At 42.8% G+C, this 24,349-nt stretch overlaps 1 long non-coding RNA gene across 2 annotated transcripts; it reads left to right on the top strand.

Moving 5' to 3' along the window:
• Positions 1–5,947: 5,947 nt before the first annotated feature.
• LOC113586752 lies at positions 5,948–22,616 on the top strand. Of its 2 annotated transcripts, none has more exons than XR_003411651.2 (3): positions 5,948–6,053; positions 11,769–11,853; positions 22,575–22,616. It is a non-coding gene; the product is annotated as an uncharacterized LOC113586752 (long non-coding RNA). The 2 variants fall into 2 exon arrangements; XR_003411650.2 differs by lacking the exon at positions 22,575–22,616 and adding an exon at positions 22,504–22,571.
• The last annotated feature ends 1,733 nt before the right edge of the window (positions 22,617–24,349 follow it).

A 24,349-nucleotide genomic window follows, 5' to 3' on the forward strand; every position in this document is an offset into this window, starting at 1 on the left:
ATTTGATCATTGACTGGTTGATGTTTGTATAAAAAGATTTGTATACATGCATAAATGTTGGAAAGTGTTAATCATAGTGCTCCAGCAGAACCCCGAGGAATGAGAATATTTAATAAAACAACAAACAAGCAAACAAAAACAAAGCCTCTCATCAGCAGACCAGGATTGAAGAAAGTCTTGGAGAATGTTTGATCTGTGAGAAGAACATAATTTCCATAGATTTCCATGAGGAGCAACTCGGCTAAGTAAATGATAACACCATGTAGGAGGTGTACACTGGTTGCACCAGTGTAGGTGCAACCGTATCACGGGAACTTTGTGTTTCAGAAAAAGCAGACTAGCCTTGGGATGGATTGCAGTAGGATATTTTGTCAGAATCTTAATCAGCAATAAAAGGAGTAGTCAGTTTGGTGACAATTTTTTTACCAGCTACAAAACGATGCAAAATATTAACAAAACTACACAAACTCACACCTACTGCAGTAGTTATGCTGCACCGTCATAAAAACCAAAGAACCACGCTTTACAGCAGAGCAGTTCGGAAGCTCCGAGTGGCCGCTGGGAGGCGTCTGAGCTCACCCTGAACTCTGCAATGCTCCGGTAAGATCCCACAGGACACCAGCGGGTTCCAGGCTGCTGCCTCTTCCCCTCCAGCCGAGAGGCAGCCACACCAAATGGAGTACAGCTCTCTCCGGCAGACGGGCTGAGTCACAAACTCGAGGTGTGAAAGAAAACACTCAAACTCTGATGCCAGCTGTCAGTCAGGCTATTTGTGGTGTTAAGTCTCTCTAGTAGCGATCAAATGCTGTAGTCTGTTTTTTCCAGCATGCTAACAGCGAGGAACCTTTAGCAAGTTGTGGAAAAAAAAAGGTGCATTTGTGAAAGATGATCCAGTTTAACATGACAGTTGTTTCTCTTGTGTATTAATATCATGTAATACATGACCAGTTGTACTTGTTAAATCTCATTTGTAGATATATTCCTCTCTAGAAAGACTTTTTGGTAAGCATTACAGTCAACACCTTAGGGTTCAAGTAGGTTGAAATGGTAGGTTAAAGGGTTTTTCCCAAAAAGTGAAGGTGTAGGATTTCAAAAATCAACTCAATAGGCCGAACCTTTATAACACCTTGAGTAATCAGAACCTAAATCGGAACAGTGGCTGCCTGTTTTAGTTGTGGGTAACTGGTGGACAACATTTTTCTCCATCTAGCTGTCGCACCTTGGTCACCTCTTCCCAGTAGTTGTCAGCTCCGGCTCCGTTTCTAGCACATTCCCAGTGCGTCCTGCTCTGGAGTCAGGCCTTGTGCTTGACTAACAGTTTATCCAGCACTCTTTTTTCAGTTCACCGGAGAAAACTCCGAGCAACAGAGTGACACTCAAACTCTGGTTCTCGCAGTCAGAAGGTGCAGGGGCATGGTGCACTCGGAGGTGACCAAGACGCAGGCACAGCTAACCACGCTTCCCCTCATGTTAACGCCAGAGTGAGCGCCCGAGCATGCCGTGCCGACGCACGATCCAGAACTCTTGACAGCCGGAGGAAAAAAATGGCGTACGAAACGAAGCTTTCCATGGGAGCATGGTTCCGATCCCACGCAGGTCTGACCAATCATGTAGCGTTGGGCAGTGATGGAGGCATCAAAAATAGCCATAGAAAAGGAGCACGAGTGCCTCTCGTCACAATTTTTCAGGAGTCAGGTCCGAATGTTGCCTCGCTAGCCACAATTGATTAATGTTCACATCCACTAACAAGGCTTCACAAACCTGAACAGAACACCTCACTAGTCCACATGGATAGGATGCAGTCACCTAGCTGCTGGATAACGTTTTGCCTTAATGCCATCCCTGGATCAGGTTTCCCAGCATGGCCGCTTCGTTCTTCTGGATAGCTGTGATCGGCTCTGGTGGGATGTGGTTCTTATTGTTGCCGAGGTCTTGCCATTGATCACACTGGTTCACCTTCAGGTTTGGGTGTCTCCATGATGCTTGTGCTATTGCATGCAGCCAATTTGCCACCTTACATGTTTTCAAGTGTGCAGCTGAAGTAAAAGGACATGGTCATTAAAGATCCCATAGATCTGTCTGGTGGAATCAGTAAATGAACAACCCCAGTTTTCCACCGAGATAAATAAATAAATAGGTGTAACTCGTACACCTGTGACTGGCACAGTGAGTGGTTATTCTGAACCAGCTGGCATATTCTCTCCCTAGTCTGACGAGCTCCACTGTTAGACCAGCTAAGAACTTAACACTAATAACAGCGCTGCTCCCTGTGGAGGAGCTTGATCAGCCCTGGGTATGTTAAAACCTCATTACAATCATTACAATTTGTGAAGACACTTTTCCTTCCTGCATCTTTCTTTTCTCATGTTCCTGAAGAGTTGACTGTAAAGTCTCAGCTCATTTGTGTAATATTACCTTTTTGGATTCTGCACTGTATTAATGTAAGTATATGTATGAGGCTCATTGACCCAGATTTGCTAATGTTGCTGACTTGAGAAAGTTCAAAGTTCTCCTTGAAAGACAAAAAAATGTCGCCAATCAGCTACCAGACTAACCAGAGCTAAGGTGAACGCTCATGCTGGAGTTCCAGCTGGTATCTGTTAACACAAGCTCCCAACATATAAATAGTGGAATGATGGAGTCCAGTGCTTAGTGTTCTCCTTCAGATATTTTGAGGCATGTGACGATGTCAAACAGTAGGGAAGAGACCTAGACTGGCAGATATAACTGGAGGATAAAATTCCCTAATTTATATTCACTACGTTGTTAGTTGCCCAACCAGTCTCTTGTTTTTTACATTTTTAATTTTTATTATTATTTTTTTATCTTTACTGTTGACGAAACTTTACAAAAAGTTTTAAATTGGAAAGCCAATTAGTAAAATGATCAACAAGAGAAGCGAATGGGGCCCATGAAATTATTTTTAAGACAAAAATGTCCTGCAGGGGATTAGGGAATATTGGTAACTGAGGATACCATGTAAAGAACAAGAATACTTTATTTTTATCCAAATTTCCAGTCACAATGTTGACATAAGTACTTTGGAACCTAAGATCTTATTTAACCTTAATTCCACTTCACCTGCGGAGCTGAAGTTTATCATTCGAGGCCCATTGCTCTGAAGTCGCACACGCAAATGCGCACAAGGGAAAGTATTCCCTCTAAAAGCACTAGTCCCTTGTTATAAGAATCAATGGATCTTGACCTTTTGGCATGTTTTAGCTACAGGCTCAGTCTGAGAAGTACGTGAATTAATTAGGAGGGAAGGCGACTTGCGGCCTTGTCGGACTCCCTCTGGAAGGCAGCCCTGCCACACCACTTGGCCTTTGCAATTCTAATGAGCGGTCATTCATCAGGCCCTGACGGCTGGACGATCCGCCCGCTGTATAAATCTGCTGATAATATCAAAAGCATGTGCTTGCTGTAACATGTCTGCGCCGATTATGCTTTAGCTGTCCATCATAACGTAATGTTATTGAAGTAAATAGGCTGTACAGTGTCCAGAACCATCAACAGGTAGATTTATTGATTTCCACTCTTTTACGGGCAATTGTGGCCTGCATGTGCTGCGCACCGGTGATAAATAGTTTGTCCCCTAGAACATTTGCACTCATTAATGCAGCCACTGATTAGTATACAGTCTCTATTGCAGCTCATTCCTGAGCCAAAGGGAAACTATTATAAATGGCACAATATCTGCATCACTATTACTTGTGTTACTTCTGAGTCTTGCATGTGGCCCATGAATTCTAATTTTTTAGCAATAACTACAGCCTAGTGGAGAATTGATTTAATGGTCTTGTAGCAGTCCCCCTAACTATGTGTAATTATGTTATGTTTTGATTTACGTGGCACCTCGGGGTAGGGCAATTGGATAGGCTCTCCATTCTCCCTGAAGGTAACGGTACGAGAGGTGAAATGAAACTAATTCATAATCAGAGCAGAGTGTAGAGAAATATTCCTCCCCATCCATGAGCACGTCCTGTACGCATGTGACATGTAATTATTGACAAATTCAAGTGTATTAGTGTAACTGCTTGGAGCTGAAAAGCTGTATACTCTCCCTGAAAAAGAGGACCGAACGTGGCATGAAATAGTAAATGAAAGTATTACTGTGACGTTTCAGGTTAGGCCTTCAAAGGCCTGAAGTTCGTCATGGGAGACTAATGCTCTTGCGCTGGAAACGGTGAGGCTGAATGTCGCCCAGGAGAGGGAGAGTTTGACCTTTTACGTCCATCTGCGCGTCACAGAGGCCGACTGAATTATTCGCGTTGGCACTGTCGAATCAGAAGTGTGAGAACAGGCTTTGACTCTGAATGGATGATATAACTTTCACCTGCTGGCAGACCAATGCACCAGCGTTTACTTAAACCTCTACAGGATCTCCTTTTACCTCGTAAATCTACATCTGCCTCCATTAAACAAGACATCATTGTTAATCATTCTATTGCACCGTTAAGCTCTTTTGAAAATACATTAATCACATGCTAACCTATCAGCTTCAGTACCTCGGTGCTCAGCTGTCGCAGTCCAGCATGACCTGTGTGGGCCAGCTGCTGTGTGTAAGACTGTGATAAAGCATTTTTTTGGTAGGTTTTCTGATACCATATATTACATTTGTTTAACTCTGTTCTCTAAGAATATATGTGATGTAGGAATCTTTTGGGTGCCCTGGCTACTTAACTACTGTCTTAAAGTGTGTCTATTATACTTGGTGATCTGCTTGAAATAAGTGACGAGCCAAAATTTGTTTCTCATAAAAAAAATCTAGTGCACCATTTGTTACGGTCCCATGTAAAGTTTGTATGTACAGTCCCACGTACATAATATGGCTTAGATGAAGGCTTTTATCTCACTGTTACAAACCATACTGCATACATGAATTATACCCATTCTACCAAATTATTTCTGATATAAAACACTGCCATGTCCAACAGGATTATCATTCGGATCACTTGTACATAATACCACCACCAAAACCCCCCTCAACAAAACAAAAACATTTCCTCTTTCCTTTTACCCAGCAGTCAGTTGTAATGACAGTGACCCACCAAGTTTCATTAGTGATGACAAAATCCAGAACATTCTGGACTAATTTTGGATTTAAGGCCCGGATTTGAGTAGTTCTGACCTAGTGTTCAGCTGGACACTGCAGACTTGATGCTTAATTAGCTCACAGATACTCCATTTGGGATACAGCAGGCTGGAGCAGGATATTCTCTATATTGGTGTTATGCATACAGATTCTGTTTATAGAGTGCCCTTACTTCATGTGCAGCTTCAGTGTCATGAAGCATAGCTGAAACACAGCTCCTGTCTGAACTAACCATTTTTCGCTCCGAGAGTTTTATTTGTCCTGAGTACTCCAGTAAACCAGACTCTTAGACTACAGGAACATTATGATTATAGTCTATTATTCTCTAATGCACTGCACTTTCTGTTTCTGTACTAGGAAAAACAACTTTAATATGCACTGGAGCCAGCACCACAGGACTGCCATGAGGACGAGTGTCTTCCGCACACATTGGCCACTCTCATTTCAGCCGTGTGCGTTTTAGAGTGCAGTGCAATGTTCGGGCATTAAATACATTAAATGTAAGTTAATTTGAGTTGGACGAGTGAAAATGCGAAACAATGAGCATGGCAGAAGCTGGGCAATTGCGTAATCAAATTGCTCTCATTAAGTCCGTTGAAATGACAGGGGCTTTTACTTCACTTGGATTGGATTACCAGGAATACAGCTCTCTTATGACAATCTGCATTATCAAGGCTATTTTTCTTCTCTCTCTCTCTCTCTCTCTCTCTCTCTCTCTCTCTCTCTCCCTCTCTCTCTCTTTTTCTCTCTCCCCTCTCTCTCCCTCTCTTTTGCTCACTCCCTCGTGTTGTAGTCAGGCTGTGCCTGGGTAGAGAAAGCAGACTGCTCTGCCAGTTGTGCATGTGAGAGGGGAGCGCAGGAATTCCAACTGTGCGCAGTCTACTTGGAGAGCTTGTCTGGCCCGGGAGCAGGAAATACAGCACTTATCAGCCTGTGGTGTGAAAGACCACTAATCAAGGTAAGGTAAATATGAGAGTGTGTGTGTGTATATATATATATATATATATATATATATATATATATATGTATGTGTGTGTGTGTGTGTGTGTGTGTGGAGTCACATGGCTGGTACATGTGCTGGGAGTCACGGTGGGAACTTGCTCTCTCCTGTGGACGGGTTAAAATAGCATGTTCTCACATGCATGATTTTTAGTGTGGAGGAAATAAAATTAAACAAACATAAAACTATGTGAACCCTGTGCTCTATGAGGGATAATTAATACAAATTGTACTTCTTTTTGGTTTTGTGTTTTAAATGGTAATTTATTTTTAAAAACGCAAAATAGAAATCATTTGGTATTGATCTTACATTAGCTTCTGCTTTAAAGGCAACTAGTTACTGTTATTGTAAGTTAGAAATAATGGTATTGCCTTAAGTACTAAGTTGCATGTGACAAATTATATTAAGAAAGGTAATGTAATTAAATGAAGAGTCAAACTCTCTTTCCAACACTTTGTACATTTCCTAAAATCAGTCTGCAACAGTTCCATCATTGTATGACACAGTTCTATGATTTGCAAAATGTTTCTAAACAAAACTTGTGTAGACTGAGTTGAAAATAATTATACTGTATTATGTACCAATACTGCAAACATTCGTTTTTTTTTGTTTTTGTTTTTTTTTAACCAAAAATGACAGCATTTTTTTTATCCAAAATTTGTAACTCATTACACCATCAATTACCACAGCTTTTCAAGTAAGGTTCCTATAAGGTTCCTCTGAAGTTCTAGTCTTCTAGTCTTCTTTGAGGTCATTAGTCACTGGTGATTATAACGTTGTTATTTTATGTCACATCTAAAGAAATACAATGTTCCAGCAAAACAAAAAAACAAACAAAAAAACAAACAAACAAAAAAACCCACAACAACAAACTTTGAGAACTTGTACAATTGAAACATTTTAAAGATTTTAAAAATCTTTTTATCACCAACTGCAAATATAAATTTCTCCCTTATCACTGTCACTGTAGCCAAGTATCAGATTCCCAACCACAGAGGCTAGTATTATTATAGCCATTCACACATGCTATCTGAACTTCTCTTATCACTTGATTGCTACCAACCTGAAAGCATAAGGACTAACACGTCTCCTCTATGACCCATCACTTACCAGTCACTGCATCTTTTCAAACTGCGGTTCACACACCACCACAGGACAGTGGGATATTCTCAAAGGAGAGCACCAACTGCTGAGTTCTAAACAGACATCTTTAGTATATTAGTACTATTGACAGGGACAGAGGGTGTTATCCAATGGGTCATTCTCACATGCACTCCTCAAACATGTGACTTCACCTATAATAATAATAATAATAATAATAATAATAATAATAATAATAATATTGCACCATGGTTGTGAGAGGTTTATGTTTGGAATTATCAGTTTTTTCTGTATGAATGATTTTGATGTTCACTTAATTAACTACTCTAATGAGTTCAAATTAACAAAACGTATAGCATTTTACTTTGTCATATCTTGACTGAAAAAATAATTTAAACAATCTCAACCTCAAACAAATATATCCAATCAGTTCCAATGTATTTTCATCCCTTCATGTGTTAGTTTGACCTGACCTGTCTTGCCCTGCAAAGTACACACAAAAATGGAAAGAAAACGGATCACGATTGATCAGAAGAGATTTCAAAAGACCTCCAAAGAAACGCAGTTGAAGCACATAAGACTTGAAAGAGTTACGAAGCACTTGGACCTCCATTAGTCAGACAGATGGCTTACTAATGGAAGAAATTCAGCACCACTGCCACTCTCCCCAGGAGAATGCGTCACACAAAGAATCCGTGCACGTGGCCAAGAACCCTAAGGTGACTGACTGTTAACAAGCTGCAAGCATCCCGTGCACTTAAATGTCCGTGTTGATGAGACCACGATAAGCCAAACACTGAACAATGAAGAGCTTAGGGGAGGCTGCCAGATGCACAAAACAAAACCCTTTATAAAACACTTGCATGTTCCATAGTACCACTGGAAGAGTGTTCTCGGGACAGTTGAATGAAAAGTAGAACTTCTTGGTAAATGTAGGTGGTGCTGTGTTTAGAATTATATTGCATGAAACGCTGTGTACCAAAACCAAAATGTCGTCCCAGGTGTGATGCAACATGGAGGAAATATGATAGAGTAGGGTTGCTCTGCTCCATCGGGACCCAGACAGCCTGCAGTCACCCAGTGACCAATAAATTCCAAGTTTTGGGATATTCTACTGGATCCCAGGTTTTATCAGGATATTCTATAGTACTGTAGAATGTAAGGGCATCTGTTGCTGATCTACAGTCGAAGAGGGGTCAGGTAATGTTACATCACAATGATCCAAAACACAGGAATAAATCAATAAGATACATTTTACAAAGCCAGTCTCCTTCCAGACATTAGTCTGGGCACAAAACTGTGGAAAGATGTCCCAAATCAGTTTTGAACATAGGGGCTGTTTAAAATACCTTCTAAACCACATAACAGCTGATCAGCAGCTACAGGGCACTTTTTTTTTCTAATAAAGGAGCTTAGGAATCTGCATGCTAAATATAAGGATTCACAACAATCAATTATTTGATCGTCTAAGCCAATTGTTCTGTGAAATATGGAAATGTAACATTCTGTGTTGCTTGTTAATTGACTGTCTCCATTTATGCCAAGTGTATAATGTCAGACTCAAGATTCAAGAGGAAAATGAACTCGTTTTAAAACTTGGATGTAATCATGCACTGATTAACAAGTGTTCACTCCATGTGGTACCTTTTATAATCGAGGGCATGATTAGCTTGTGACACATTACCACCCCACGGCTCTCTCTGGGGAAAGAAAGATCCAAATGCTTGTTGGTTTGGCAGGAGCCAATCAAACTTGAGACCATTTTTGTTGAATCTTTGGCTTATTTTCCTTTTTATGACAAAAGCCCCTGCACAATTATATTTACACAGTCACGTGACTGTCTGGGCTCTTCTCCACGTCAATAGCATCAAAGCCACTGAAGATTCAGGACCCTGGACAGCGCTCATCTAGCTGCATGCCGTTTCTGCATAGCGCAAGTGTCAACACAAAAGTGGCCGTGTTTAGAGCAGCGCAATGATGTTACCAGAACAGAGCAGCATTCACTGATCTCGAACAAGTTGTGGTGTTTGAGTGGCACAGTACGCGTGGATCCAGAGGGCGGCAGACAGAAGAACTGGGAGAAGCTATGAACAATGCTAGAGCTGGTTATGGAAAGCTGTGCCACTCCAATCTGTTGGCACTGGGCCTGGGGCCAGCAATAGAATCGCCTCTTAGCAAACTCACTGACCACGGCTATCTGTTCTGGACTGGGGCTGAATGTTGATGGACTCATTGATCAGGGTTATAGGATTGTTGATAACCCTTACTGGGAGCACAAACTGAGCAGCAAAACCTTTTCTGTTTGCAGCAAAAGGTACAAGGTTTATCACATTTAAAGTCTTCATAACATCTGTATGAGTAATATGTCAGTTTAAAATGTAAACATACATTTTTAGACCTTTTTGAAAGAATTAATATGCAACATGCTTTGGTGATGGTGGTTTCTAATACTTACTTGGAGCCATCCATCCACTATACAACCACTATAAAAGATTCTGAAACAGGATCTTCAAAATTCCCTAAGATGGCTGCGTAATTTTAATAGCTGTTTGTGCATTAAGACTACCTGCCAGTCATACTTTTTCTCCAATCTCAGCATTGCTGCATTATGACATGATTTAGGCGCCTATGGGAATGCCTGTGTATTTAATTCCAGCCAAGAGTGTATTGATGGAGTAATAAATGGGTGTGATGTAAAATGGAAGTGTATTGATTTTCTTTTTTCTTTTTTTTAAACCTCTGCACGGATCCTTGTGAAGTGCCAGAGTGAGTGAAGGCAATTAGTGAACTGGCCAGGTTATCTGCAATGGCTACTGGTCTGAACTTGAACATATTGGACAACTGTAATGAGAAACTGTTAAGGTTGCTTTACAGACTAGACAGTGCTTTGCATTAGCAGAAAAGATAAATAGGTTCTGCAGCAAAAAACAACTGGTGCATGAATGTCAGGTCTGCATGCAATACTGCGATTGCAATGCAGGAGGCGAGACAGCAATGACTATGAGATGATGAGCACAGAAAACGCGTGGGGAGTCGCTATGGATTGGTTGACATATCACTGAGCAAAGTCTCATGTATTATGTGCCAAAGCCTCCATCTCTTCTTGTATCCAGCAATAACTCTAGGATGCCAAATATTCTAGATCTGCACTCAAACTGCAATTTATATCTGCTGGATATTTTTTTATTTGCTCACATCATGGAGAAATAATACTTCATTAAGCATAATGATAACTACATAAATTTCGTGCCGGAACGCACATATTAAATTTTGATGAATTGTTGGTTCATAAAAGCTTTGTGCTTAAAGAGTGGGCCTCTCAAGATGAATGCTAATATTTAATGCCAGCACACTCAGTGAATTAAAACAACCTTGGCTGTTTCACATGCTGAATATGTTCTGTCTGACTGACCTAGCTGTACATAGTATAGCATTACATTCATTTTTGATTAAGACTGATAATAATACAGTTGCATCATTTTTAACACTGCCTGCCCATTATTATTATTATTTTTTTTGAAGAAGAAATGCCTTCCTTGCAACTATAGTTACTGAGTGTATTTCATAGGTGTACAATTACAGACTGTAATCCATCTGTTGCCGTGCATAATTTGTCAGCCACCCTCTGCCCCGTTCATCACTGGTTAGTTCTGGACCACAGGACAACGGCACATCACACACAGCTGTGATACCGACATGATAGCGGCGCGGCGGTGGGTGTTCTGCTGGCTAAGTATACCGAGCACAGCTGAGCTGCTGTGTAGAGATTTTACATATGTCAGTGTCACTACTGGGTCGAGAGTTGTCCGCCGTCCAAGAATAGGCTGCCAACACTGCCAACAACAGCCCGTGCAGAGAAACTGACTGCCGATGAAGAGATGGAGGTCACACATTGTGCACTGCACCAGATGGGCTATAAACTATAACTACACCTACAAAATAAAATTGTCAGTAAAAAAACAATGACTCGATATCTACATTACATCCACATCAGCAATGTTCACTTACACCATCTTTCTTTTTCAAAAGTTAACAGGATCTGACGTAAAGTGTACATCTGTGGCATACAAACTAGGTGGGACTCTGCACCTCAAATAATTCTCATCGTACACCTCACGTGCTGCATGAGGGCGTGCCCTTGGCCCCAAGGAACCTGATGTTTACACACCAGTTAGGACCTTTTTGATTTTGGCTCGAGAAACCCAGCCAGCATCTGATCATTTTCGAATACTACGAAAATAAAACCCCACAAGTGTTTCTGTTTCTGTGTTGGAAAATAAGCATCGCATAGTCAGCTATTAACCCACGTGCTTGGTTTAGTCGCATATTCAGGACTCGCCCCCCAGATGTGCTCGTGAAGTAAAGACGCGTTACAGCTGAGGGTTTTCCCCACATAATAACGATCTGTGAGTCAGTAAAGACATCAGGTGCACCTTACAGGACTATTCGAAGGCCTTTTCTCAGGTTAACACCTTACCACACTGTTTATGTTCAGCTATTATAAATGTTATGCTCTCTCTCTTCGGTTCCTGCCATTTAAAAATGCCAGTTAACTTCTTATTTGACTTTCAGTGTCCAATGGTGCTATGGACCCCCTGCCAGCTTCTCCTTCTCCCATGGACTCTGTTGCTTGCGTTTTCACAAGCCCAAGGCCAAGGTATGTGTCTGGCTCTTTCCTCTTACCATATGTCTCTATGAGGGGACAAGCTTCTGAATCGCTGGCCACTGTCAGCTGGGTCTGAGTGTTTTGTGGTTTGTGTGTGACTTTGCTCCACAACCATGCAAACTATTGCCGTTTTTGCACGTGTGCTTTTTTCAAAGAACCTGACGTTTTGAAACCCACAGGTCTCCTGCATTGGATGTTGGATGTTAAATGTTGGATATGCTTTTTATATGCCAGTTTGTGTCCACCAGTTTGTGGTAAATGATGGTAAGTGGCCATGGTGATTTGTATTTCGTATTCTGTTTATTGTGTATTGTTTATTAAGGCCACATTGAATTCCGTCTATAATGTGCCTGTGTAAATAAATGACCATCACTGACTCAAATGCTTCAGTGACTTTGGGTGTCTAAATGATGTGAGACCACAGCTGTAAGGAATTCCTGTGTATTCATAAGTGTACTGGGGTACATTAGGAGAACACATTCTTGAGCACCTGCACATATCTGACATGGGTCACCACTCATGCACCTCTGAAGCGGAGTAGGAAACTATGGGTTTGGGGGTCCAGTTTTAACTGGCGTCTCCCAGGGAGACAAGGCCATGTTGCCCTCTCCTGTCAGCCTCACTGTTCACTCCCTCCTCCCCCTGCGGCATATTTATAGCAGGGCCGGGAATCACACACCACACACACACACACACACACACCAAGCCACACTCACTCAGTCAGCCCAAGCAGAAAACAATCTGAGAAGTTCTACCCTTCCTTTCATTGCCAAGTCTTTGGGAATAAGGAATGCAGAAGGTTAATGCCCTGCTGGTTGGAGCCGAGCGGATGGAGAGTGATGGTGCAGAGCATTGACATTCAGCACGCATGCAAGGCTGGCTGATTAATGTGGCCCAACTCTGGCATGTGCCAAACAGAGATCTACTGGACAGAGATGAGAAAGGGCCAAGATGGCAGACGACATTACCCACTAAAACCACAACCCGTGTGCAGACGAGCTGTGCTCATCACAAAACTGCAAAGTAATTTAATCATTTTCAGTTCCATTATTTAGACAGTGTTTGATTTATTTTATTTTATTTTTTTTACTTACCCAAATAAACAATACAATACATTAAGATACATTATGCCTATCTCTTTTACCATTCTAACTTGGTTCTGGAGAAATGAACGGGGACTAATACACCCACTTTAACATGAGCAGCGGCTACTGTAGTCCTTTGCCGTGTGGTTGCAGAAGGCGGAGATTTATTACTGATCCCAGGCCAGTGTGGCAGGACACAAGGCCATAAGTGTCCACTGTGCTATTTCCAAACTTCACTTTTCATGAGGGTGGTAAATTACACTGGAAATAGGCAATGAGGAAACAAATGGTTTTTGATGGGGGCAAAAAAAAAGAAGAGACCACACCGTAATACTGGAGGATCTGCCAAACCACTCTTGCCTGTTCGTTCCCGTGACCTTTCGGGATATCAGCAATCCACTGGCAGGCACAACAGTGCCCCCCCCCACCCCCGTTCAGCTGCGGCTGGATTCCAGCGTTCACTGTGACTGCGTTGCCACACATCAGTCTTCGTTTCCGACCCCGCTGCCTCCTTGGTGGTGAGGACTCGGGTTGCAGCTGTAGCAGGCACTCCTGAGTGTGCAGGGACGGTCTAAGTGCTTTTGTCTCAGGGTAGGAAAACAAAGCATTTCATTCTTCACAGTGCACTGCATGCATTAGTTTACTACTCACAGGAACCTGAGTCGTACCCTTGAACATCTTGCAGGTAATGTTTACAAAATGATTGATGTGTTGTAGATCGAGGAGGGATATCTGGCAGTGTGGTTCACCCCTATTAAGTATGCTTTGATGTGTAAATTGAAATGGGCTTCTCAAGGAACTATGGGTAACACCATAATTACCCCCATAACAGCTCTGTAGTCACAAATATAAAAAATATTAAAACTGTAGCAATTTTAATGCAACATCTTTTTGGTTGCATATCTTTTTTTTTTTTTCATTTACATACAAATCAGTGTTGTGGAGCTCTCGCATACCTTTATGTGGGGCATGAATGTATTAGTATGTGGCTGCTTTAGTGATTCATATCCACCCGCTACGACCTGCACTGTCACCCGAGCCCTTGCAGAGTCCGTAATGCTGCATAACTTGTGATTTATCTCAGCTCTGTGTGATCAGTACACCCTGCTACACTGCAAACAGCTGTCCTTCCAGATGCACTTACTCCCCAGGTCCCTGAGAAACACACACACACACACACACACACACACACTCATACTCAGTCTTACGCTTTTGCACTGTGTTGTCCCCTTCTCTCGCTCTCTCTGCCTCTCTCTCTCTCTCCCTCCCTCTCTCTCTCTCTCTCTCTCTCCCTCTCGCTCCCTCCCTCTCTCTCTCTCCCTCCTTCTTGCTCTCTGAGGTGTATGGACAGCTGTTTCTATCTCATTAACATTTCCTTAATATGCCAGATGCTATATATATATATATATATATATATATATATATATATATATATATATATATATATATATATATATATATAAACTGAATAACCTGTATCCACTCTTACCTGGATGATTGCGATAGGTCATTTAATGCTTTAAGCAAATTTTCAGCGCAAACCTGTATGTATTGTATCCACAATATTGTGCTTATTGTGATTGAAATATTAACCACCACGAAGCATAAGTGGATAGTCCAACAAAATCATCACTATTTTATGTAATGTAACGTGAAAACTGGGTCTGCATGCGGCCTGGGTGCCTGCCGCATTAATAAAGGACACCAGGGGGCAGTGTTGTGGCTGGGACTTTGTGTGGGTCTCATCAATCTGTTCATCTGCCTTTGGGTGTCCCTCTGACGTCTTCACCTGGGGGTTGGCACACCGTTAAGGTAAGATGGCTGTTCTCATGGTTCTGACAGGAAACATACTTTTAGCCAGGTTGCCGAGGTACAGACAGGAAAATGTGGTCTAATTGGGGATGGATCTTTATTTTGTTGTTGTTATTGTTAGGTTTTGTTTGTTTGTTTTTTGGTAGTGTTGTTTTGTTTTAGGTTGGCAATTTTCCAAACACACTTTACAGTTAATGATCATTTTTGACTAGAATGGTTTTTCATGCTCCGGCATTTTAATGCCATATTGGTGATTACAAAGAAATCTTATTACATTTAAAGAGCTTTCATGTCTGGTCCAGAATGAGTTCACTAATACCCTGTTTTTTATAAGAAAAGAACAATACACCATGGCAAAAAGATTCATCATATAAATTAGTTTTTTGGGAAGAGTTGTACAATATGTCAGACTGCACAGGTACCGCAGAGTAAATCCCAAGGCAGGCATTCTATAACTCATCTTCCGCGTGGTTTTCTGGATTCATCATGGAAATTGCTCGCTGTTGTCCATTAGATAGCTGCCCTTCCGCGCTCTCTCTGAAATAAATGGAAGGCTTGATTGATATTAGGGGCAGAAACTGCTGAGCAATGGCAATCGAAAACAAACCAGTGAAATACAGCCGGCCTGCATCTAACGCGTGCCACAGGTCAATTTGTAAAGTGTAGTGCTTTTGAGTTATTAATGCTGGAGAAAGACATTTTTCAATGTGTTTTTCGGGCACTGATGGCTTTATAGAGTCGATGCATTTCAGCTAAAAAAAAAAAAAATATCCCCCTCCCTCGCAATAGAAAGGTGGAACGGGTAAACAAAGACCGTTTGTCATCATAAAATGGACCTTTTTATTCCATTTCTCTGCAAGTCAGGGGTCATATTTACTAAATCACTGCTGACGGGAGTTATTTTCTGATTTCCGATAAGTGGCCATCTGTGGGAGTAGAGTGGAGTGGCTTGCGCGCAGAGACCTGACCCGGCCAGCTTTGTGGTGTAGTGGGACAGCCTGGAGCTTTGCGCTGGTTTTACAGGACCCCGCAGGGACCCACCTTGTGCTGGCTAATTTAGTGCGTCGTCCCTGTGCAATGACATCCCATGTAGCTCGCCAAACATAAAAAAAAAAAAGTTGTTTAAAAGTTTCAAACAATGTCAACATTCCTGTTGTAGTTTTGCAGTTTTTACACTGTTAACGTGTAAATTATATTAGGTCTTCTCTGATCAAGTGTTATGCGTTGCTCTAACTCATTTATAGTTCCCTGTCTATGGCATTATATATTCTATGTTCGTCAGTGTACAACTACACCGTGCTTTGTCGTGTTGCTGACTTTATAGGGATCATTTACAGGGGCCATGCACATAATCACAGAGACTTCACTACAGAGTAAAGGCAGCTAGTGATCGTTCATACGTGATTTTGGAGGGTGTTTACCAGGCTACACTGTGCCAGCTGTGCCAGGCGCTTTAGTAGTACATCTTTGTCTTTATAATTACAGATAGATATTGAGGGCAGGACAGACAGCTCGACTTGGCCAAGAAGACATGAGTGTTTTTAAGAGCTTACGGGAGAGTGCAGGTGGTCAGCGACGTGACTCTGATAGGCTGTGTGTCTCGCCCACTATCGGACGCTTGGCAACAGAATGTCATCCAGCTTTCTGCTCATGAGGAAAGTGTCTCCTTAAATCCCATCATTTTACCCCCTTTTAATTTCCTGAGGTCACAGTCTCAATGTGAGACCAATGAGAACATAGACAACCGATGGCAGCTGCCAAGAATGTGCTAACTGCTGCCAACTGCCAAGAATGTGGTAATGTCTACCCCTAACACAAGACCTAAAAGAATGAAAAAAATTAAACCTCGGTGGCAGTGTACAAGGTCACCGAGCTTTAATATCAATACAGTAGCAAAATGTTGAAAGTATGCCGCATAGAACTGAGGCATGACATTTTTATAAACTCGGGTTTTTGTCAAGCGAGGCTCACATTGTCAATAAAATTCAGATCTCTGAGGCCCTCTAGTGGCGGATTGTTAAAACAGTTTTATTTCTGAAACTGAAAAAGCGAAATATGATCAATTTTAATAAATCTATAAAACTAATAAAAACAATAATATAAAAATAACAATAATTATAGATGGATTGATAACCAAAACAAAACTGTGTGTGTGTCAGGTGGTTGAAACAAAACAGGTGGACAGGCACCAGAAAAAAACCACACAAATGTACAAAAAAGACCATCATAATCCAAGATCACACTTGGATTAACTGGGAAGATGATTTTCCAGGGGTGATGATCTTGGTGTGTGGACAATGACAAGGTTTTTTGACTGAGGCTGTTGTTTGTAGTCTTTGGTAAGAGAAATTCCTTTTCAGGGGGGTTCACCCCGGGTCACTGACCTTGTCAGTCATTAGCGTCCTAGTTTTTGGGCCTGTGGCACACAGAGCTGCGTGTCTCGGGTGACTGTCCTACTGCAGGTGACCTCTGAGGCGTTTCTTTGGATCAGTGCAGTTAAGAATCTTATTTGCAGTTCATCAGTTTGCCGCTGTCAGATGATCCAGAAGGACCAGTGTGCCATTTCCTCCGCCGTACATGTCTGAACCTCCGGGTTTCTCAGATGAGGGCGTACGTTTGGAATATTGTGCAGCTTCATTTTTAATTTTCTTTCCACCTATTCAGGTGTAGGTTAATAAATAAATGTAAAAAAATTATATATATATATATATATTTTTTCCTCTTTGTAACGCTTTATTTCCAGAAGATCTTCAGACTTCCACTGTAAGTTTGTATATTTTGCATTATTATCAGGGGTTTTAAAAAGTCTAAGGTAGTACTACTTATGAAGATATCTCTTTATTGTAGCACAACACTCTTTACTGTTTTGCTTGGAACATCCTGCCATATTAACCTTTGTCATTAATCTCACTGAATCAGGATTGATGGAGTAGTCTGATAAACAGGATTTGGACTCGTTTGTTGGGATTTGACTCTGAATTCTTTCAGAGATTGAGGGATTTCAGGGATTGAGTCTGATAACTGAGATCTGGACTCTCCCTTTACCTGGCATTTGAGTGTGATCACCAGATCTGCACAGATCGGGACTCTGGCTCAAACCAAGATAAAGATAATCTGTCCACCGTGAGCAGGTGCAGGACACAGGAAGAAGCACTAAAGGGCAGACAGCAGCTGGCTGCAGGAAAAAAAATCAGCTCCACCTGCTTAGAAAGGAGGCCGAAGTGCTAGACTACACCGGATCACTCTGGTCTAAGAAATGATACACTTGCCAGGTGCATAGTTTTTTTTATCAGTATTACATTTGATATAGCAGAACGTAAAACATCCTTCCCTCTCATGTCCTGTTCCTACAAGTGACTGCAAAAGTAGTCTCTGTATCACTCCCTGTTTATAGGTGTTGGTACAGGGCTAGTCTCTCTGTATCACTCTGTTTATGGGTGTTGGTACAGGGCTAGTGTCTCTGTATCACTCTGTTTATGGGTGTTGGTACAGGGCTAGTGTCTCTGTATCACTCTGTTTATGGGTGTTGGTACAGGGCTAGTGTCTCTGTATCACTCTGTTTATGGGTGTTGGTACAGGGCTAGTCTCTCTGTATCACTCCCTGTTTATGGGTGTTGGTACAGGGCTAGTCTCTCTGCACCACAACCAGTTTATGGGCATTGGTCATTGTCCCTGATAGTAAAATCCCATAAGGACTACACAGAAGGAAACATAACCCACTCACACTTGAGCCTGTGGGCATATTTACAAGAGACTACTTAGCCCTGATATTTTTTGTCTGCCTTCATTAAGTTTCGGAGACATCATTGAGCCATGCAAGCGTGCAGACCCGCTCATGCTCATCAGTAGCGAGCCTCATGAAACATTATGGCAGCTCATGAACGCAGTAGCACTCGGGCAGTGCTGCACTGCATTGTGGGGGATGTGTACCCAGGGGAACTGTGCATTGGAGTGCAAGCCCCATTAACTCTTGCACAGGCCGCCCTGCATGAGGATGGCAAATTCTTTTTCCCCTCCTCCTTCATTGGGAACGCTAGTGATCGTTATTTCCATATAAATGAAAAGAAAGGCTATAATGCTCAACAAATGTGAATAGCTGTTGGTTGAGAGCCGGGTCTTGATGACCTTGAGAGAGTAAGTGACTTAATAGTTAATATGTACCTCTTTTTTTTTAATGGAGGCTATTTCATATAAGCTATTGTCAGAGAAAGAACATTATTTTGGCAATTGTCCCTTAGAGACCACAGGCTATGTGGAACCCCCCTGGACATACAATTTCCTAGTTTTATTGTGTTATGATGGTCCAATCATGGTGAAATATACTGAGAGATTACCATTTGAAATTTTGAAATGGTATTAGTTTTAAATAGAATTTTGCCCTTGCGGGGTAAAAAAAAAAAAAAAGCTCTCTTGACCTAAAACGCGCCAGTTAAATGTAATGGAGCTGCTTTGATTGGCACGCATGTCTTCTCGACCAAATAAACGGGCAGAGGCGTGATGGAACATGCTGCCGCTGATATGACCCGCCCTCGGGAAATGTTACAATTACACAAGGAAAGCGCAGCGGTGACCTTTCACCTTTAGGGTGAGACTCTGTCTGGGGCTCTTTCAGTCCCCAGAGGCCCTGATCGGATCACCATGGAGACCCCTATGGGCTAAGACACTTGTGTCATTCGCCATCGTCTAGTTGGCATTCCATGGTGTCGCAGCGCTGTGCCTCGGAAGACTACGAATACGTTTGGAAGCTTGTAAATTTGGTCTTTATTTTTTGGCAGGTTTAACCTTTTGAATTCAAGAATTCACAATTCTTCACTGCTCACTGGTTATCCTGTAACACCCGTGCAAAACACACGCACAGTATGCCGAGTTGCTATACAGTGCGAGAACTCATTGCGAGTACAAAAACAGGACCGACGACAAAAGTGAGAAGTCTGATCTTAGATCAGCCGAACCCGCTCTTGTATTCCTCAAGAATAGTCATCCTGCTCGCTCTTGGCAGGAAGCCGAGGCGTGTTCGGGGTGACGCTGGCGAGGATCTTTGTCTCCCACGCGTTACGCACTGATCACCTGTTGAGATTAATGGCAGCAGGAGCTGCTGGCGTCGGGCCGTACATCACGCCTGTCTGCCCGCTGCCCCCGGCCGGGCCCAACCCTGAGCCTCACTCCCAGGCATGTGCTCAGACTCCTGGTCCGGGCTAACAGAGGTTGAGCCTTATCGAACCCATCGATAAACAGCTTTAAATGCAGGCTGAGTGTTGAAGGTGGGGTCACTAAATCCCCCACAGCTCTTTGAATGACTTCAGTGGACTTCGGTTAAATCCTCCAAGACTGACCCCTTTATGGTTCTAAAGCTGAAAATGCTTTAATCTTTGGAAAAGTGGAGTTCCAGAGCAACTGCATCTGCGTCCTCTGGAAACGGCGTCAAACTGACGCCTGGAGTGACCAGTATCCCCGGAGTGACCAGCATCCCTGGAGTAAATCTAATATTAAAATGGCACTGCCAAATATTCATGGGCGTGTGAGCACAACAGAAACATGCAAATGAAATCTCTTCTCCTGCAGAGGTGTGCTATCCATCAGCACCCTGTCAGACCTGTTTGATACTTGGGCTAAACCATACATGATTCCCTTATTTCTGACTATGAAAAATCACAGATATTCCCCAAAACAGCATGTACTGTAGTAAAAGCTGACGCTTGCACAAAACAGAAGCAGAGAGATTAATGCATATACATTTGGAAGGAAATGCATGTCAATTTTGGGAACAGTTTCAGCGTATTGTCGCTCTTCTGGGTCTTTCTCCATAAGATGGGTCTGCAACCGAGAGTCAAGCCTACTTGTGGAGGTGCTAGTAATATTACACTCATTAGATTACAAAAATGAAAGAAAGAAAAAAAGGTTTCTTTCCACCACACCTCTCGCCGAGCTTCATAAAGTATGCGGCGCGCACCTGTGATGTCAGAGTGCAGTAACCTAGGAGAAATGTCCTCTCAGAAGAGCCTGTTCTTTTGTTGTTTGTTTCTTTCCTTTGGTGGTAACAGCCCCGCAGCTTGCATTTTTATCTTCTCTGTCTGCGCGCGCCACTGCCTCATCAATCTCTCCACTCGTTGGCGCTGTGACGGGCCCGGGGGCGGGGAGAAGGGTGCAGCTGATGGGCGTGGGATGGCACAAGCGATCGGCAGCCCCAAGGCTGAGAGACAGAACCCTTGACAGCTCATCTTAGTACGGACCTGAGGCCGGTGGGGGGTGGGTGAGGGTGTTGCAGCAGGCGATGTGTACGCTCTATTGTTTATACACAGCAGAATGCGGTGTGCAGATTCATTGTCAAAAAACTCGGTTGGGGTGTGAAATCTATGTTTGACTCCGACAGGCGGGGGGGCGTGTGATGGCCATCAATCTGTACCAGTGCATCGACCAAATAACCAATGATCCGTTGTCATCGATGTGCCGCATAAACATCAATGCCTGCATGTTTATTTTCCCACCTGTTCTGACGTTTATCCATGATTTATCTGTGATTTATCCATGATTTATCCATGATCTAGCCATGTATGTTCCTACTCTGTAGGTGGCAGCATACAATGTAAGTTGGCTGCAGCCTGCCAAACAAAGCCCTGCTTGTGTTCACATTACAGCGTCTAACGATGCAGCAGCAAATCTGACAGTTGTCACAACAGGCAAGAAAATTAAGTTTTACACTCTCCCGCAGGTGACAAATCATGTGTGGTAACGTTTCGGTTTAGGGAACTAAACGGACAGACAGAAAAGAGCTTTGCAAAGAATGTATATGTGATACTCCCACACTCATGTCATTGACCACCTTTTCTCCTCAAACACTGACCCACGCTTCCAGAAGAGCGATGAGCATTCCATCTGCCGTGTTCCTGTTTAATTTGCAAGGATATGAGGCCCTGCAGTGTAGTGGGAAAGGAAGGCTTTCTGTGAACTGCTGCACACACCGGTGCCAAAACGTTACATCCTCTCCACAACGCTTCAGTGAAAGCCGCACAGCGATGCGCGGGGTGACGTTAAATGCAAGCTAATGGACATGAGCCGAGCGGAGCTTACACCACACGGCTAGACGTCGCTCCCGAGCGACTAACGATGACCTGCTGTGTCATTGACGCTGACTGGCTGAGGAAGAATTAGATTCTTCAAACGCATATTTGGAACGACACGCGCACCGGGGTCAGTATTGGGGCAGTGTTGAGGGGAGCAGCTGAGGAATATATGAGACAAAAATCTGCTCCGGTTACCGATAACGGCAACGACGTTTTCCTTTTGCCAGGTAAAAGGTGATTTTATCCACACACTACATGCTTCACGCATACCATTAACCCAGCGACACCAAAAGGCCTGAGCTGTACTGGTGCAGTATGGCTCTTGGGGCAAATTCCACTGCTTCGGAGACTTTTCCAACACGCCACAGTAGCTCCCGCAGATTTAAAGGACAGGCAGAAGCTATTTGGACTTCGAAACACGAGCTAAAACATCCTGTTTTAGCTTGCTGTAGTAATTGGCTCGACATGTTTGCGCAAACAGTGAACACACTGAAGCAGTGAACGCAAAACTAAGAAACGGTACAAGTGATGTGCACCCATGCAGTGAAAATGACGTCACTACCGCTGAAGAAACGGTCGGGCTACTCAGACCAGTGAAGGCTGGCATTGCCGTTCTGTGTTAGGAAGAGCAGTCCACTCTCTGTCATTGGCTCACTTCAAGATAGATTATTTTGTCAATTCAGAGTTGCGGAGGATCACAGAAATGAAGCAAACTATGGCAATGAAACCCGAACTGCGGTGTGTGGATGTGCAGGTGGTCCTACAGAAAGCGGCCGCCTCAGACCCCGGATTTGACCCCAAAAAGCCGCCTCTTCTGGGTGAAGGCAAATGAGAAGAAATTGTCCAGTGTCTCATTCAAAAGGCTGAACAGCTGATGGTAAGATATCTTTTTTTTGCCTATTTATAGTGCCTATTTAAAAGTGTGAAAAACATACATTGCTAATTCCACGTTTGCTAAAATGGCTGCAAGTGTTTGTGTATGCGCTTGTCTACAGTGTGAGACGGTGGTATATGGTGAGAAAACACCTCACTCCTCCTGTGACCAGACTCGTAGTACTGATCCTAATGTGTCCCAGACTGAGAGCACTGAAGAACTTGTGTATATTGTTTTGTTTTTGTTGTGTGCACCTGATTAAAAAAGTTATTTTGCCCTGCATAATTAAGCCTCTCTGTGTTACTTCAGAATATGATCCTGCTTTCAAGAAGCCAAAGACATGTTTTTGTGACACCTGCACTGTGAACCATAGCCATACGATGAAAACCTCCAGAGAGCTAGCCCATGCAGAAATTGTCAAGTACAGACAGTCTGCATCTTTGAACCTAGCTGGTAAGGTGTTGGAGCAGTAGAAAATCCATCAGTATTCTCTCTCCTGGCAGGCCTTGCCGAGACACACCGGCAGTGGTGTACCTTCCGAGTGTGTTTTTAGCACCACGAGTGACATTGATCATTCCATGCGCAGTGTCCTGTCTGAAGAAAACTTTCCTAAAGAAAAACTTCTCAAAGATCACTGGAAGACACGTTTAACTACTGTAGAGATTCGCAGTCTTATTACTCTGTTTACCATGCTTCAGTTCACGGTCAGTGTTACTTAATTGTACACAGTATTTATTTACTGAGATGTTGTTTATTGCTTATGACTACTGTATTTGAGATTTACTAATAAAATGTTTCAATTATATTTTTTTTGCATTTGTGGGTTCATTAAAATGAACCCCAGTATCGAACCGAATCACCTTGATCCAAATTTCGAGGTATCAAAAGTCATCGGATTGTTGGCTCAGAGAATCGATGTAGGGTTGCATCATGATTTATACCCTTGTCATGGTGGATCTGAGTGAAATGGAGCTCAGTTGCGTACAGTGTGTTTTAGAAACTGAAAACTTTCTATAGTTTTGCAGTTCTGTGCTGCAGTAGGATGCATAGTTACGCGTTTAATTTGTGATGCTGTCAAACTGAAAAGTTTAAATGCTAATAAAATGGATTGGAACAACTAACAAAAAGCCTGCTTATAGCTCAGTACGCTAACAGCAGAGTTGTTCTGCCTGTGTGTGTAAATTACTCAGACATGTCAGAGTATCAATGTTTGCACTTTTTGTGTGTGTGGATGGATTGGTCTACCTGGTGTATTATTGAATATGTTTTGTAGCTCGGGTATAGCCGATAAATTCCACCTGTCACAATGGCTACTGCACCTGTTCATGTCACTCTTGGAACGCTGTGCTCAGTGCTTCTGAGGGACGGCCATCCACTACAAACACCCAGATGGAGAGACACAGAAGGTCACATAATCATGGCTTGCACGATCACCCCCCCAGATACTCTGCGCTCAGAGCAGCCGAGCTTATCCATACGCGCGGCCATTACGTAAATGGCCCCGCACGGAGCAGGCGCTGTGTTGCATTGCCACGAACGCAGCGGACTGTGCTGCACATATGGAACAAGCCTCTGCTGAAACCCATTACTGTGAGAGCCGCTCTGGATGTATACGGCACAGTATATGCCGTGCAGGTCCTGCCCCAGCCGTGTGA

The sequence above is a fragment of the Electrophorus electricus genome, chromosome 15 (genome assembly GCF_013358815.1).
Source record: "Electrophorus electricus isolate fEleEle1 chromosome 15, fEleEle1.pri, whole genome shotgun sequence".
Classification (NCBI taxonomy): domain Eukaryota; kingdom Metazoa; phylum Chordata; class Actinopteri; order Gymnotiformes; family Gymnotidae; genus Electrophorus; species Electrophorus electricus.